The following is a 15,108-nucleotide window of genomic DNA, read 5'->3' on the forward strand; positions in this document are numbered from 1 at the left end:
AACCACTTGTTGAGCGGTAACACAACTTATAAAACAAACAATACAATTTTTTGTTTATCCTTACGGCAGGAACAATAAGCAAGCGTAACCGTTAGATCGGAATTTAATGCGCAGTAACTGTACCATCAAAATCGGGTTAGATTACTTAAATTGGTCTGATTTTGTAAAGGAACAAATGTTTATTGAATGTTCAACATTATGGCAAGCCAATGCAATTGTATTTCGATATGTTTATGAATCAATACGTACATGTGCCCCTATTACAATTCGGTATAGGAATATCATAAACATTGTTTATCTTTATAAATGCTTCCTGATCCACCTGTCTAAGCTTTGCGTCCTGTGTCCGTTAAAGCTCAACTTTGTTAATTGAAAATGGTAGAGTACACGAACTTACTTTTAGAGTGGAGCTGTTCTTCTTGTAAGTTTCGGTTTAACAGCGTGAATGCCGATTTCCCTACGTAATCAACCGTCTTGGTCTACGTAATCAATCAATCTTTAATTCAATTCAATTCAAATCTCATTTATTCAAAATTGATTCATACTTTTTGAAAGTCAACAAACTACCACCGCTTCGGAAGGTATTTCGCTATGGAAAAGAAGCGGCGCAAGAAACTCCATACGTGTGCATATTTGCATCTTTTAAAGGGTAAATATACAATTTTACATAGTGGTACTTATAATTAATTTTATTGATGTTGGTTTACTGTATAGAGTTAGTCAAAAATGGGCGGCAGCGACCACCAGGACTGTAAGTCGTTTGCTAATATAGTATTTTAAGAATGTTTTTAAATGAATTATTTTAACATATATTATACTTTGACCGATTGAGGTAAAAGCTGACTTCTCTTGAAGCAGGAACCGCACCGCATGTTTGTGTTGTAGACAAATATTGACTCTGGCCCGGGTGTGATGCTTCCGTGCACACATGCCTTTGTCTGTGGACTCTAGGATATAATAGTTCACCACTGGGAATTATAGATGTAAGATTTTAATAAGAACTTCATACGCGAGATTTAAATAGAAATAATATAACAAAAAGCGGTCGGAATGTATTTATATTAATTATCAGATTGGTAGCAGGTGGAACTACAATCGTATCTGGTTATGATTACAGATGTCCATCATCTTTATTGCTATCTGAACTGCATTTTTCTTTCCACTTCTTTATAATAATATCAAGCAAATACTATAATTATAAGTATTTCAAATGTTATAATATCTAAAATTAAAAAATATATAGTATAAAATATAGATGGCACCACTACTATTATAAAAATCATACTACGGAAATATCTTTGACCAATTGAGGTAAAACCTGACTTGAAGCAGGAGCCGCACCGCATGTTTGTGTTGTAGACAAATATTGACTCTGGCCCGGGTGTGATGCTTCCGTGCACACATGCCTTTGTCTGTGGACTCTAGGATATCATAGTTCACTACTGGGAATTATGGATGTAAGATTTTAATAAGAACTTCATACATGGGATTTTACATATATTTTTAAATATAGTAGATTCCTTCATTTTTCGACACACACACCAATATCTGCTGCATAACAGCAATTCTAAGCATTCCCGTGTTTTAGTTTGGAGGGTGTGTATGACATCTGTAATCAATCCCAGATCCGCCGTTTCCCCTGAGGACTAAGTTGGAATGCCTCTGAAAAATATAAGAATGCCCGTTACCACGCCCTTCAAACACAGCAGTGCTTAAAACTGCTATTAATAGGCAGAAATTAGTGTGGCGGTGGTGCCGCTGGGATCGAATCACAAAGGATTCTACCACCTTTAATATCTCTTTAGTACTGTACTGTATTTATGTATGTACAGTAATGTACACGATACAAAAAATCCATTTGTGTGACTAAAACTGTAGAGATGTAATGTGTTACGAGTACGTGAGTTTCATTCAGAGTGTAAGTCCTGTGGTCAGATTTTCTTCTATAAATTTCGTATCGTGGTAACCAATGTCTCTTATATTACAGAAATTGACGTGAATGTTCACGTAAGTGGCCATTTTCACCGCGAATGGAGTAGAAAGCTTCCGTCGACCCTTTTGCGATTGCTGAGGCGAAATAAGTATTCCCTTTTTAAAATGTCCTGTTAACCCCAGTTCTTTTAAAATGTGACTTCAAGCGGGCGCTATGAAATGATTCTTGTATTTTCTGACTTGTTTTGTAAAAGCTTTTGCTAAATATGATTAACTTTAAGTTTTATATATTACTAGCTGACCCGGCAAACGTTGTGTTGCCATATAAATAAAAAATAAATAAAAAAATGTGTATGTGTGTCAGCTACGACGCACGATTGGAGTTTACTCCTTACGAACGATAATTATGATATATATCGAATAGAAAAAAAGGGTAAATGAACGCATCTGCTAAAATGATAAGAGAAACAAACATATATCTGTAATTATTCGGATTATTTATATTACTTCAATAATGCGTATTACATAAAGTATGTTACAAAATAATATAAATAATAATAATAATAATAATTGTGTTCAATTTATACAAATCCAATTTTAGGATGATTGATTTCTTTCACTTTGAATTAGTTGTGACAGAACTTCGTAATACGCAGGCGCGCAACACACACGTACAAACATACGCACACATTCAACTCTCAGACTGGAGGTAGTGAACTATACAGTGAGACTACGAAGCATCGCGCAAAGAGGAGACCCCGAGAATGAGATACGCTGTGTAATGTATTCCATCTCATTCTTTTACACGTTCAATCCTACAGATATATATGTTTGTCTCTTTCTACGTTACGCCTCAACTTTTCGTGTTACACTTGATTTTACTCCTCATAAAATTTCCGTACCGGGCCTTATAACTCAAATCGTTTCTTAAGGAGTAAACTCCAAAAATGGTAACGGTGAACAACCCTTATCACTTAGAGGTATGAAAAATAGATAGTAGCCGATTCTCAGACCTACTGAATATGCATATAGAATTTTATATATAAGATTTAAGTTATCATTCCAAAATTACGTTTTTTGTTCATTTCATCATAATTTTGGTACGGAATGAGTCCAAGCCAAATTAGCAAAAATGTAAATTCATTTACTCAAATACGATTATAACTTGGAGAGAAATATATATATCTACTATCAAATTATGACAGATCCGCATTTAGACCTTCGGTCTAGGAAACCGTATTTCAGTCTGCTTTCTTTCATAGATAGGGTATTCACACACCCACAAACACAAACACTAACACAAACACACCATAATAATAATAATGATGTAGCATAAAATATTTAATTATACGTAAAAAAATATTTACGAATTTAAATACTGTATTATTAAATTTCAATAATAAGTTATTTATTACTATTATACAAGTAATAAGGAGAAAAGCCGATCAATTTCGCACGACAGTGCCGGCGCTAGCGGCTTGTGCATTTAATTTGGTCTCAGGCCGTAATGAGGGTGAGAAGTGCATATTTCATAGCGAGCGGGCCTCGCAGGCGTTAAGTGGGGTATTTTATTGGCTTATTATACAATATTCTAAGCTAAAAATCGTGGAAAGAGTACGTTTTTAATTGGGCGGCCAGTTCGCGTGCTCCTGACGTCTGGTTATTCATAGCTCTAGGCGACGCGTCGTCGCTTATTCACTTTTAGTTCACTTGAAATTTAGCATAAAAGCGATTTATAGATTTCGGGAGATTATTTTAAATTACTTTAATATCGTTGTAGAATTTGAAAATCATGGTGTGTAAAATATACGAATAATTATGACGTTTATAATTAAGTATAAAATGAATACAACAGATTAGACACGTGTTTTTCCTTCGTTCTTTTTATTATTGAGTTTATGAATGAAGGTTAAATGATCCAATCTGTAATAATACAAGTTTATTAATTTTCATAACCTATTTAAACTAGAACTAACAAAAAACTAATCATTATTTAGGCGAAAAGTAATTAACATTATTTGAAACTAGATTGTTTAATATTACGATACAAAGAGCGTTATTAATAAAGTAATAACTAAAGACGCTGATCAAATTTTCCGGAGGGTATTTTGAAATTTGTTATAATTTTAAAAATACTTCGTTTTTAATTGGGTAGCGAGGTTGCGTGGTACTGACGGCGGATTATTCATAGCAGCTTCAGAGCCAAGCTTCGTCGCACGTTTTCACTTTATATATTTTTTTATTATTTCATTATGTTACAAGTTTACGTGCATAGCTAGAGACAAGATAGTTTTCTTCAACAAAAAACATCTTGTATCTAAGCGGTAAATACCCTTAGAAACAATTAAAACGCTTTCTACACTCACAGCCCCACACTAGGATTTCCTGTATCGTGGATACTATGGACACACACAGAGACAAATACACAAACACCCAGACCCAGAAACAGAAATCTAAATTCATCATTTAGAAATCTGTCTGGCCGGGGATCGAACCCGGGACCCTCTGCGTATCAGACCGGCATGGTGACCGCTCCGCCACGCGGATCGTCAATTAAACGATATACTTGCCCTTAGGTACGTTTTTTAGAAGTTATTAGCGCCTTTCCTGTCGCGCGTGTTAATGACCGCACGCGCTTCACACCTGCGAACAAGAATGAACTCTTTGTAGTCCCTTCACGATTTGGTTGCGTGAGGGTGTGGAACAATAATGCAAGTGACACACTCAGCACATCCTAATGTGCGTGCGGACACGCGTGACAGGTAAGATGTCTTAGACACGAGTGGTATATCTAATATAATCTATATTAGTTTGTTTTCAAAGAAATTATAAGAGTATCTGTAGAATAGGTAAGCTTCATTTTATATATTTAACAAATATTCCGTTTCGTAGTATATGCCTGGCTATGTGTATAAAATCTCTGCATTCCCACCTTATATTCGCAACATCATAGATTTTTGTATTTCGAGTACTTAGTTTTTTCTGATAATAGATTAGTATGTAAGCTAATTCACTCATCTCACTTAATGACAAGCTACAGATAAATCTCTTATTTTTAACAAAGGTCATTGTAGTATCTCTAAAACTACATTTATTCAGATAAGACAGATGACATAAACACTCGAATTAGGCTTCAGATACGGTGCATCACGATATTGTTTTGGCTCAAGTAAATAATCTGCTCGGATAAAATATGCGTCGTTGATATTCATATCATTTCGCGCAATATTTCAAACACCACGATCCAGTATGGCGGGCTAATTTAACGTTCCGAGCCAGTGAGCTACAGCAGTTTTGGGACTAGCGGGGTAACTGTCGAAAGCGTTATCGTGTCACGCAGTTAGGCAAAGCGACGCTTTGGCGATAAGTTGTGAAAGAATAGAATAATACCGTCGTTACAATCACAAATCACGTGAAGTAAAAACATAATCAATATTTGTTTAAATTTTCTATTTTTTATATGTTATGCTATATAATCAGTAAGGATGGGATAATAAGTAAGGTTAAGATTTACGTACAAAATGTACACATTACATCAAATTTTAGATCAAAAGAAGACTGAGAATAAAGTACGTATTAAGATTTAAGATGAGATTTCAGATGCAGATTTATACATTTGACGTTTGATTGCGTGCAAGTATGTATAATAACAGCGACAAAGTCCTTTTGTTGATTAAAATAAATAAATCATAATAAGTATTTACACATACACGTATTTATAATAATTATAATTCATATAAATGGTATTAATTCGATGTAAAGTAGTAAATTATGTTCATGTCAAACAACACTCAATCGAAAGTATAACGAAGCGATGGAAATTCACGCTTTCAATATCAGACATGCACGCCCCACCGAATTTAAACATTTCTTCTAGAAACCGCGAGAGGGCGCACCGAATCTATTTCACGCACATTACGCTCCTGACTTATGAGTTATTACCGCTGTAAAACTCAGCACATATCAGTCCATTTACTCGCATTTTTAATAATTTAGCCGCAAGGCTTTTGGTTTTCTGTTTATATTCTGTTTTAAAATGTTGATGCCTTTGTGTTGTGATGTCTAATTTGGAGTTAAAGTTGAAAAATAGTTTATGAGCCCAACTTGATTCTTTTTATGATAGAAATATGGATATTAGCGTAGCAATAAACTTTAGGTTTATGGATATAACTCCTAGATCTATCTACAAGTTTATTGTTATAATACATACAATACAAGTACAATACTTTACTTTTCAGGCCCTTCGGATAAGGGTTCCACCAGAGATCTGTGAGATCAAATTCAAATTCAAATCTCATTTATTCAAAATTGATTTATATAGGACTCTTTTTAAACCTCAAGTTAACAAAGAAATAGCTACCAGAGTAACGATAACTTAAACAAATAAAGCAATCCTGTACGTAGAGTTGACACACTCCCATAGCTTAGCTAACGTACATGTCTGGTAAGGCACCCACAAATGTCGCTCTACAGCAGGGGTTCCCAACCAGTGGTTCGTGGACCCCCAGTGGTCTACAGAAGCCCAAATATGGTCCGCGAACGAATTTCAATTTAGCGGGCGGTGAGCAGTTCGAAATTAAGTGATGATTTGCGTGTAACTTTGAGTAACAATATTAAAACTAGGATAGCCGAACTAGTGAAGAATATGTCAGAAACCACATAAATATTGCCTTTTAAGAGCAGTGTCAAGCGCTGCTGTGTTCTGTTTTGAACGGTGTGGTAATTGAGACATACTTTTGTGAGGCGTTCCAATTTAGTCCTCTGGAGTAGCGACGCATCTGTTGTCGACCTCAAGTAGGAATATTTAATCCTATCTGGTGTTGATTACAAATGTCCATAGGCGGCAGTACTCCTATATTATAAAACATAGTGGTCCTTGTTAACGAGAATGATATAAAAGTGACTCCTTACCAAAAAAAGGTTTGGAACCGCTGCTTTACAGTGTCAGTATGAAATAATTATTTTTTAATCTGTGCTAAGCTAGGTTAAGCATCAAATGTCTGAATGATGCTGATATGGTTAAACCGTTTTATTTATTTTGAAGAAGTTTAGTTAGTAAATTTAATTTTAAATTACATGGTTGATAAATAATTAATACTTCACTGAAAAACCTGTTACTAAGGTGAAACTAAGAGTAATAAGCACTTTATGGACTAAACAATTAATATTACATGGAATCATAAGACTAAAATGAAATTAATCTAGGACACTTAGACATAATGTTTTGCTTTATATTAAATTCTATATGAGTTTATCGTATCTTATCTTTAGGCTTAATTAAATCCACGTTAAATATGTTTATCTTGCTTTCTTTTTCGAAACAAGTGGCAACACATCACTATCTATTGTATATGTATAAGCGATATTTTCACTCCGCGGGTCGAATAACTTTACTATTTCAAACAGCTGGAGTGGTTGATTCATCATCAACCCATTACTGTCCCATTGCTGGATCGCCTCTCAGAATGAGAAGAATTAGGCCATAGTTCATCGCGCAAGCCAAGTGCGAATTGGTAGACGTCACATACCTTTGAAAACATTTTTTTTAAGATTTCTTAGGTATGCCGGTTTCCTCACGATGTTTTCCTTCACCCTTTTAGGCTGGTGATAATTACTAGTGATATTTCTAATACGTATCTACATAATTCACATAAATCAGAGGGTTTGAAGGTGGTAGAACCCTTTGTGGTTCGACTCCGGCGGTACCACCGCCACACCTATTTCTACCTAATAACAGCAATGTTAGGCGCTGCTGTGTTCCGGTTTGAAGGGTGTGGTAGTAAGGGAGACAGACTTTTCTGAGGCGTTCCAGCTTAGTCCTCAGGGGTAGGGGCCCATCTGAGGCCCACCTCAGGTAGGAATATCTAATCCTATCTTAGATATCAGTCCACCTGATGGTAAGCGGCAGTAGCCACTTACCATCAGGTGGACTGTATGCTCGTCTGCTACTCCTTTATTATAAAAAATAGGTGTGTGCCTAGGATTTGAACCTCGGACGCCTCGATCAAGAGGTCGAGTTTCTTAAACATTAAGTTATTACTGCTTTTTTACCACCAGTACTAGTTGATTCGCCGAAGCGTAATCAATGTTTATCCTAAAATCTAAAATTGGATATTCTTTGCAACTAATTGCCTTGATATTACTAGGAGCGAAATGATTATTAACTATTAATTTCTCCTACGTCAGTAGCAAGGCTGATGGTAATATAACGATTAGACGAATTAATTTTTATTGAAACATTCGAAAATTCTCTTGAGACAAGGTTTTACAATAGAGAAATAATAGAACCAGTATTTAGGTACCACCTTCACACCTTTTTTTAGCATGAGTTCTTGCATTTTGGTGCATGGGTGGTGGCTGATTTATTAGGCTACCATCAAAGCCCTACAGAGTGACAACGTGTCTGTAATTATAGAAATCTTTTTTAGTTTTTTTATTAATCCAAAAACGGTTAAGCAGACAAAAATTTCACAAAATGACATATAAAATTGAAAAAGAATCGTTAAGCGTTTTTTTTTAAATAAATCGTAAGCCAGGGAAGAAAATAATTAAGAACACAGTAACTAGTCAATAGTTTTTATTTTTTTCTGTTCAACCAAATTTATTACTTCCCTTTTCAAATCCAGTCCGTGTCTAGACAGGAAAACAATTTGTATAACCATCAATTTGGTAACGAAACATCTTTTTATCGAGTGAAATGAATTAAGAATGCGTCGAGCAGATTAGTCAATGTCATGTTTTGTCGGAAGCTCTCGATATTCGTGTGTAGTGGAGTGTACCTATCCCCACTATGACCTGTTAGTCAGGGTTCAGTGGACAAGGAGTCGAACTCACTATGGGGTTTTTGACACTCGATATGTTTTTACACATTTGCATCTTGTGCGCTTTTTGAGAAACAGATAAACTTGAAGTACCTTGCGCTTTGACATTTTGTCCCTTAAGTTTGGTGATAAACGTTTATGTAATGGAAGAATACAGGTACGGGTATTAAGTGGAAACTATAGTTAAAACATATTTTATGAACATTTGTATGGTAGAAAGTGATTTGGCTTAATCGGCGAGCTGCTGCCGCCACACCTATTTCTAGCTACATTGTATGCATTCGGGTGTGGATGCCTGCTAACTTACATAAACGACGACTATAGTCCTCAAGAGTGGAAGAGCACTTCAGGTCCTTATTCTTCAGCCCTTATTCTATATAGAATTGGTTAGATCTGAGCAGCAGTGGCCGCTTACCATTTATGTGGTCGGATTTCGTATTCTACTTAAATCTTAAATTGATATTAAAAAATGAGTGATAGATGCATTGCTATTCCTGCACATGTAGAGTGTTGCAATAGCTCATTAGTGATGACGTCATAACATCCTTCTTACAAAACAACAGCGTTGTCATAAGGCGAGACATATGCGGCATTGACGCTGCTACAAAGAAACTTCAAAGATTTCTACCAGCTTTATAATGGTAATCACTACTGACAATCACATAAAGTACTCTACTCTTATACGTATCTACTTAAATGAAGTGATGGATTGTCTAAGTTGTGAATGACAATATGCAGTAAGGGCATGAATAATACGCATGCATTCTACTTATTAGCCTGTTTCCTTATAAACGTGATATATACAAAGTAAGCAACCGTTAAACTTATCGAAGATTTATGATGTTTAATCTTTATGGGTAAGTGGCATGAGGTGGGAAACTTTAAGTGCGGTTACTCCGTTTGTATTTCAGAGATCCTGGAGGTAAAATCCAAAAATCTATGGTAAAAATCCCACAAAATCATTTGTTAAGTCACCATGATACCTTTTGACGTAACCCACTTTTCAAAAATATGGTTTAGTTTTCGTATTACGTACTTTTACTCTATCTTACTTAAACCTTTACTTCCTAAACATCTGAATCTTTTCTTTATAATAATGGATATTTATTGCATGAGACTAGAAAATAAAAATCAATCTGTGTGAAACACTAAAGACAGAATATCATTGACTGGTTTCTTCATGGCGCCAGACTGTCTCGACTCTTGTAATAACATACTTCAGTACAAGTATAGTGGAAATATCTAATCGCATACACGTGGATAGCTATGTCTCATTAGTCATTGTCTAGGTATGCTACCTTATTGCATTTCTGTGGAAATTAAGTAAGAGAATGTCTCTATTCTGTGTCTGATTTCCATGACTTGTGTTGCATACACACAATACTTTTTTACGTTTTTAATTGTAGTTAATAAAGATTGTAAGTTTTGTAATTCATAAGTAAAAACGCAAGTGAATCCCTGATTTGTTTATAAAAAAATATTATTCAGGTGACTTAAATGTTTAAGCAATATGCCTTTAACCTTCAATCCTCTTATTTATTTTACATAATCCTTCTATCAGTGCTTGATTATTAGCTTATTATTAAATGTTATTAAATATAGGCCTCAATATCGTATCCCTCATTATAATAGGTTTATCTTTGACAGGCTTCGACCTTCATACATACATATTATGTCTGTATAATATTAAACATACCATGTGTAACATTGACCTATACTATACAATCACGTTCCTTATATGAATCCTTACAACGCAATATTAAGAAATTACTTGTTACCTGTGGGAAAGTAATAAAATACGGGCCAGAGACTTGAATAGATGTCCCATATACATGGCTTCGATGGTACAATGATGCTCCATTATAACTAGTGTCTCATATCGGCCGAGTGTTCATACTCGATGTTCCAATAAAGTTTTGTCAGGGGATCTTTCCCGGCACATAATAAAGTATTACAAAAGCCAAAGACCCTCATTGTTGCTGGTACTTCAATCCCGGACCCCTCGCTGGGGTGCGTTTGATACGGCGAGAGTACTGGAGCGAGTAAGACTGAGAGTATTTTTGGGTATAAAAATGGTTATAAGTAATTTAGTTTTTATTACGTTTAGAAATATAAATATTTCTTGATTATTATGTACGTGTGTATAATATTGAGTATTTATAAGTAATTATATTTAATTAGTTACAGGAAACAAAATATGCACAAGTATTTAAATATTATTACACGTAACACTAAAAAAACTTTAATTACATAACACTTGAAATAATAAATGTTATTCATCCCTCGTAACATTTAGATGTCAAAAATATATAATTAAAATACCTGTTAACTGTTAATGAAATTGGAAACTTTAGCATTATAATTATTTGCATAAAACATGTGAGCAATTATATACATACTTACGGTGGAGTGCGCTTGACGACCAGTAAATTAATTGAAGTGGCAGTGCTCAGCTGTAAAATGAATTCCACGGTTAATACTTTCTACTCGCTGCCTTTCTGAAAATAATTTTCCGTATAATGATTATGTTGGCTTCATTTAATTATATTGGCTTAGTTTAAAGCTACTTATCTAATTTTGACGTGCGTATGTTTTATTGAAAGATGGAATAATTGTATTTGTAGTTTCAATATACTTTAGTATACTATTTTCTCAAATAAATATTAAATTTTTTGGGACAACCAGTGGGACAAAGTTGTGAGTACCACAATATCACATAATATTATTTGATAACTCTAGATTAATTAACTTTGGATTGGTATGTAGAGTGAGTTGAAGAACAGGAAAAGTTGAAAACAATACCAAGGAAAATTAAACTAAATCACACCCGAAATTAAATGGGTTTACATTTTTTTAAACATTAATTTAGATGCGAAATGAAATGGGTTTACATTTTTTTTAAAACATTAATTTAGATGCGAAATGAAATGGGTTCACATTTTTTTTAATATTAATTTAGGTATACATCTTATAACTTATTTATGAAATTGAGCTCTCTTGCACTATGTATCCAGTATCTTTTTCTTATCCTATAGACCGGTTTAATTTTTTTTATCTATTGAAAAGCGTGTGCTCCTAAATCTGATTTTTATATTTCAACTCCCCCTAATTTTTGCTCCTTCTATAAAATAGACAGAAAAACACATTTTATATTGTAAGTGTATGTGGGAGAATGCTTCATTTCATATATATAAATATTCCGTTTTTAAAATCACATGATATTAATTTCGAACTACCGCTCCGTATTAACAATTGGCTACCCGTATCATGGTATAAAAAAGGGGCGCGCAACTGTCAACAGATCAGAAGTTGTCCAATAGTGGGCACGGCACGGTGGTGCTCTGAACTGTTTGGTATTTTGCTTGGGTGTTATTGTTACTGTGGTGGCATTAACGCTTATTCGTTTAATTATTTTAACTATAATTTTTATAAATATTGGTTAAATTAGTTGAATCGAAATACCATTGTAGATCTACCTACCGGCGCGCCCACATGTATGCTAGTGGAAAGCTCTCTCCCTAAATATACGTTGTGATTAGTGATTTGATACCTTAATTGGCCAGTAAAGATATGATAATTTGAATAATAACCAAAAAGTCTATTCAAAGGTGTATTTTTGTGCATTCTCACTATAAATATGTAAATTTAACAATTTCTCAATTTTTATATTATCATAATTTTATAGGTATCACAAGTATCATAACTCATTTTCACTCAATGTATTGCATTTATTTCTTTATAATCAAAAAATAAAAAGTAATTATATTTTATATGTATTAGTATGTATTACATTTCACTATCCACTACCCAATCATTTAGTCAAGTAACAAAAACAGTTACAACGCTCCTCGACGGAGACAGATAAGGTTTTATGAGTTCACCACGTCGTTTCGCGCGAATGGCGAATGTGCATCGCATCAGTTTGTACAGAAAACCAATTACGTATCTAGTTTTGTTTAGTGCTATCGCGTTACATGCGATGTTAGGTCTTAGGTGGAACTTAAAGTAAATTCATTTTGTATTACTGATGTATACGTTATTTGCTCATTTAGTTTTGGTTATTGATTACGTTATACCGCATTCATAAATAATTAAGTACCTACTCACATCTTTGTTGAAACATCGATAACTAGAAATCCCCTGAAAAAAATTATACGTAAGTAATAAGTCCCAACTATCTTTCTTATTGAGTAAATATAATATAATTTCAATTAAAAATATTAGTATTTATGGATTTTAAAGTATTTCCATTCAAGTGAAAAAGAGTACAGATATTTTTAATAGTAGGAAAATTAGCTTTCAAATTACACTACTTTTTAATTATTTCTATAAAGATAATCATTACTTACAAAAAGGTAGTATAAACACATGTAAACCATTATCATGTGTGTATAAAATTTTAAAACCAAGTCAAATATTTAACCACAAAAACCCTCGCTTTAACTTTAACATACGAGAAGTCCTCGGAACACCTGGTTCTCAGCTAATGGAGTCTATCGATACAATATTTATCGATAAAAGATACATTTACTAGTATATTTAAAGGGAAATGTGAATGAAATGTGAATAAAATTTTTGAAGGTGGTAGAACCCTTTGTGGTTCGACTTCGGCGGCACCACCGCCACACCTATTTCTACCTAATAACAGCAGTGTTAGGCGCTGCTGTGTTCCGGTTTGAAGGGTGTGGTAAGGGAGACAGACTATTCCGAGGCGTTCCAGCTTAGTTCTCAGGGGTAGCAGCGCAACTGTGGCCGACCTCAGGTAGGAATATCTAATCCTATCTGGGGTTGATTACAGATGTCCATCGGCGGCAGTAGCCACTTACCATCAGGTGGACTGCATGCTCGTCTGCTACTCTTATATTATAAAAAAAAATGTCATACCTCTCAATTTACTACAAACATTAAATCCCAATAGATACTCGAGATAAGTTTTTGAATACTCATTGTTTTTGACACGCCGTCAAGTAGCTTTTATATCTATATCTTTCATCTAGCATTATCTATTATCAAATAGATATTATATCTCTTGTCAAATATATTGTGCAGTTTGATATTTGTTAACTTGTTATTGTTTTACTGCTGAGTACAGATCTTCTCTCAGGGTGAGAGGGATATAAAGCCATAGTCTACCGCGCTGGCCACTTCTCACCTTTGAGAATTTGTTAAAAGAACTCTTAAGCTTGCAGTTTTTTCATGATGTTGCCTTCATCGTTAAAGTTAGTAGTAAATAAGTTTTGATACGCACATAATTTTGAAAAATCAAAGGCACCTGAGGATTCGAACTTCAGATTGAGATCCACTGAGAGGTCGAGTTTCAACCACCAAGCCAGAGAAAGAATTTATGTGTAGCCATGCAATAATTTCACCAATCACCAACCCATTTCATAGCAGCGTTGTGAAGCATATACCAGGTATCCCTTAGATACGGATAAAGGTAGGCTCCCCAGTGGTGGCACATAAAGATGCTTGAAATCTGCTTGCAGTATTTACTAGTTAACCACACATTTTTATGTAAAAGATATGGGAGACCAGCTTGTAAGTACTCTCATTGGTCACCTATAAATAAGCAAACAATTTCGAAAATAATTAGCTTCTTAATTCGAGCAATGCTACACCAGAGGAAGTTATACTGAATAATAAGGGATACTACTTTCAAAACACAGCAATGAAAACGTAGAAATACTTAGTTTCTATGGAAGTCGAAACATGAAGATAGCTATACCCCTTTTCGTATGTAAACTTACAAAGGAAATATGAAAAGATCTGACGTACACAAATACATGCTTGTGAAAGAACATATTAAATAAGTAATGTTCAATATCATATATGTAACTGTGTAGGTACATAATACAATTATGAACTTTCGTACCACACTAACGTAATTAGATAAGTAATTACTATGGGCAGTCATTACTTCGCGACATAAAGTGTAAGTAAAGAAATTAGATTTCTCAGTAACGTAGTTCTAATTGTCTTTATATATGTATAGGATTATTTTTGTAGTGTTTCATACATATAAAACGCTCTGGTATACGTAAGATTATTGTTTCTGAAGCAGTGATAGCCTAGTGGTCAAGAAACTCGGCCTCTCGATCGAGGGGTCCGTGGTTCAAATCCCAGGCACGCACCTCTGATTTTTCAAAGTTATGTGCGTATTAGAAATTAATTATCACTTGCTGGACGGTGAAGGAAAACATCGTGAGGAAACCTGCATACCTGAGAGATTTAAAAAAAAAAAAAAAACTCAAAGGTATGTGAAGTCTACCAATACGCACTTGGCCAGCGCGGTGGACTATGGCCTAATCCTTTTCATTCTGTGATGATGATTGTTTCTGATAAGCTTCTGTGCTGG

The sequence above is a fragment of the Epargyreus clarus genome, unplaced genomic scaffold (genome assembly GCF_041222505.1).
Source record: "Epargyreus clarus isolate Ecla_fem2 unplaced genomic scaffold, WU_Ecla_fem_2.2 ptg000003l, whole genome shotgun sequence".
NCBI classification, from domain to species: Eukaryota; Metazoa; Arthropoda; class Insecta; order Lepidoptera; family Hesperiidae; genus Epargyreus; species Epargyreus clarus.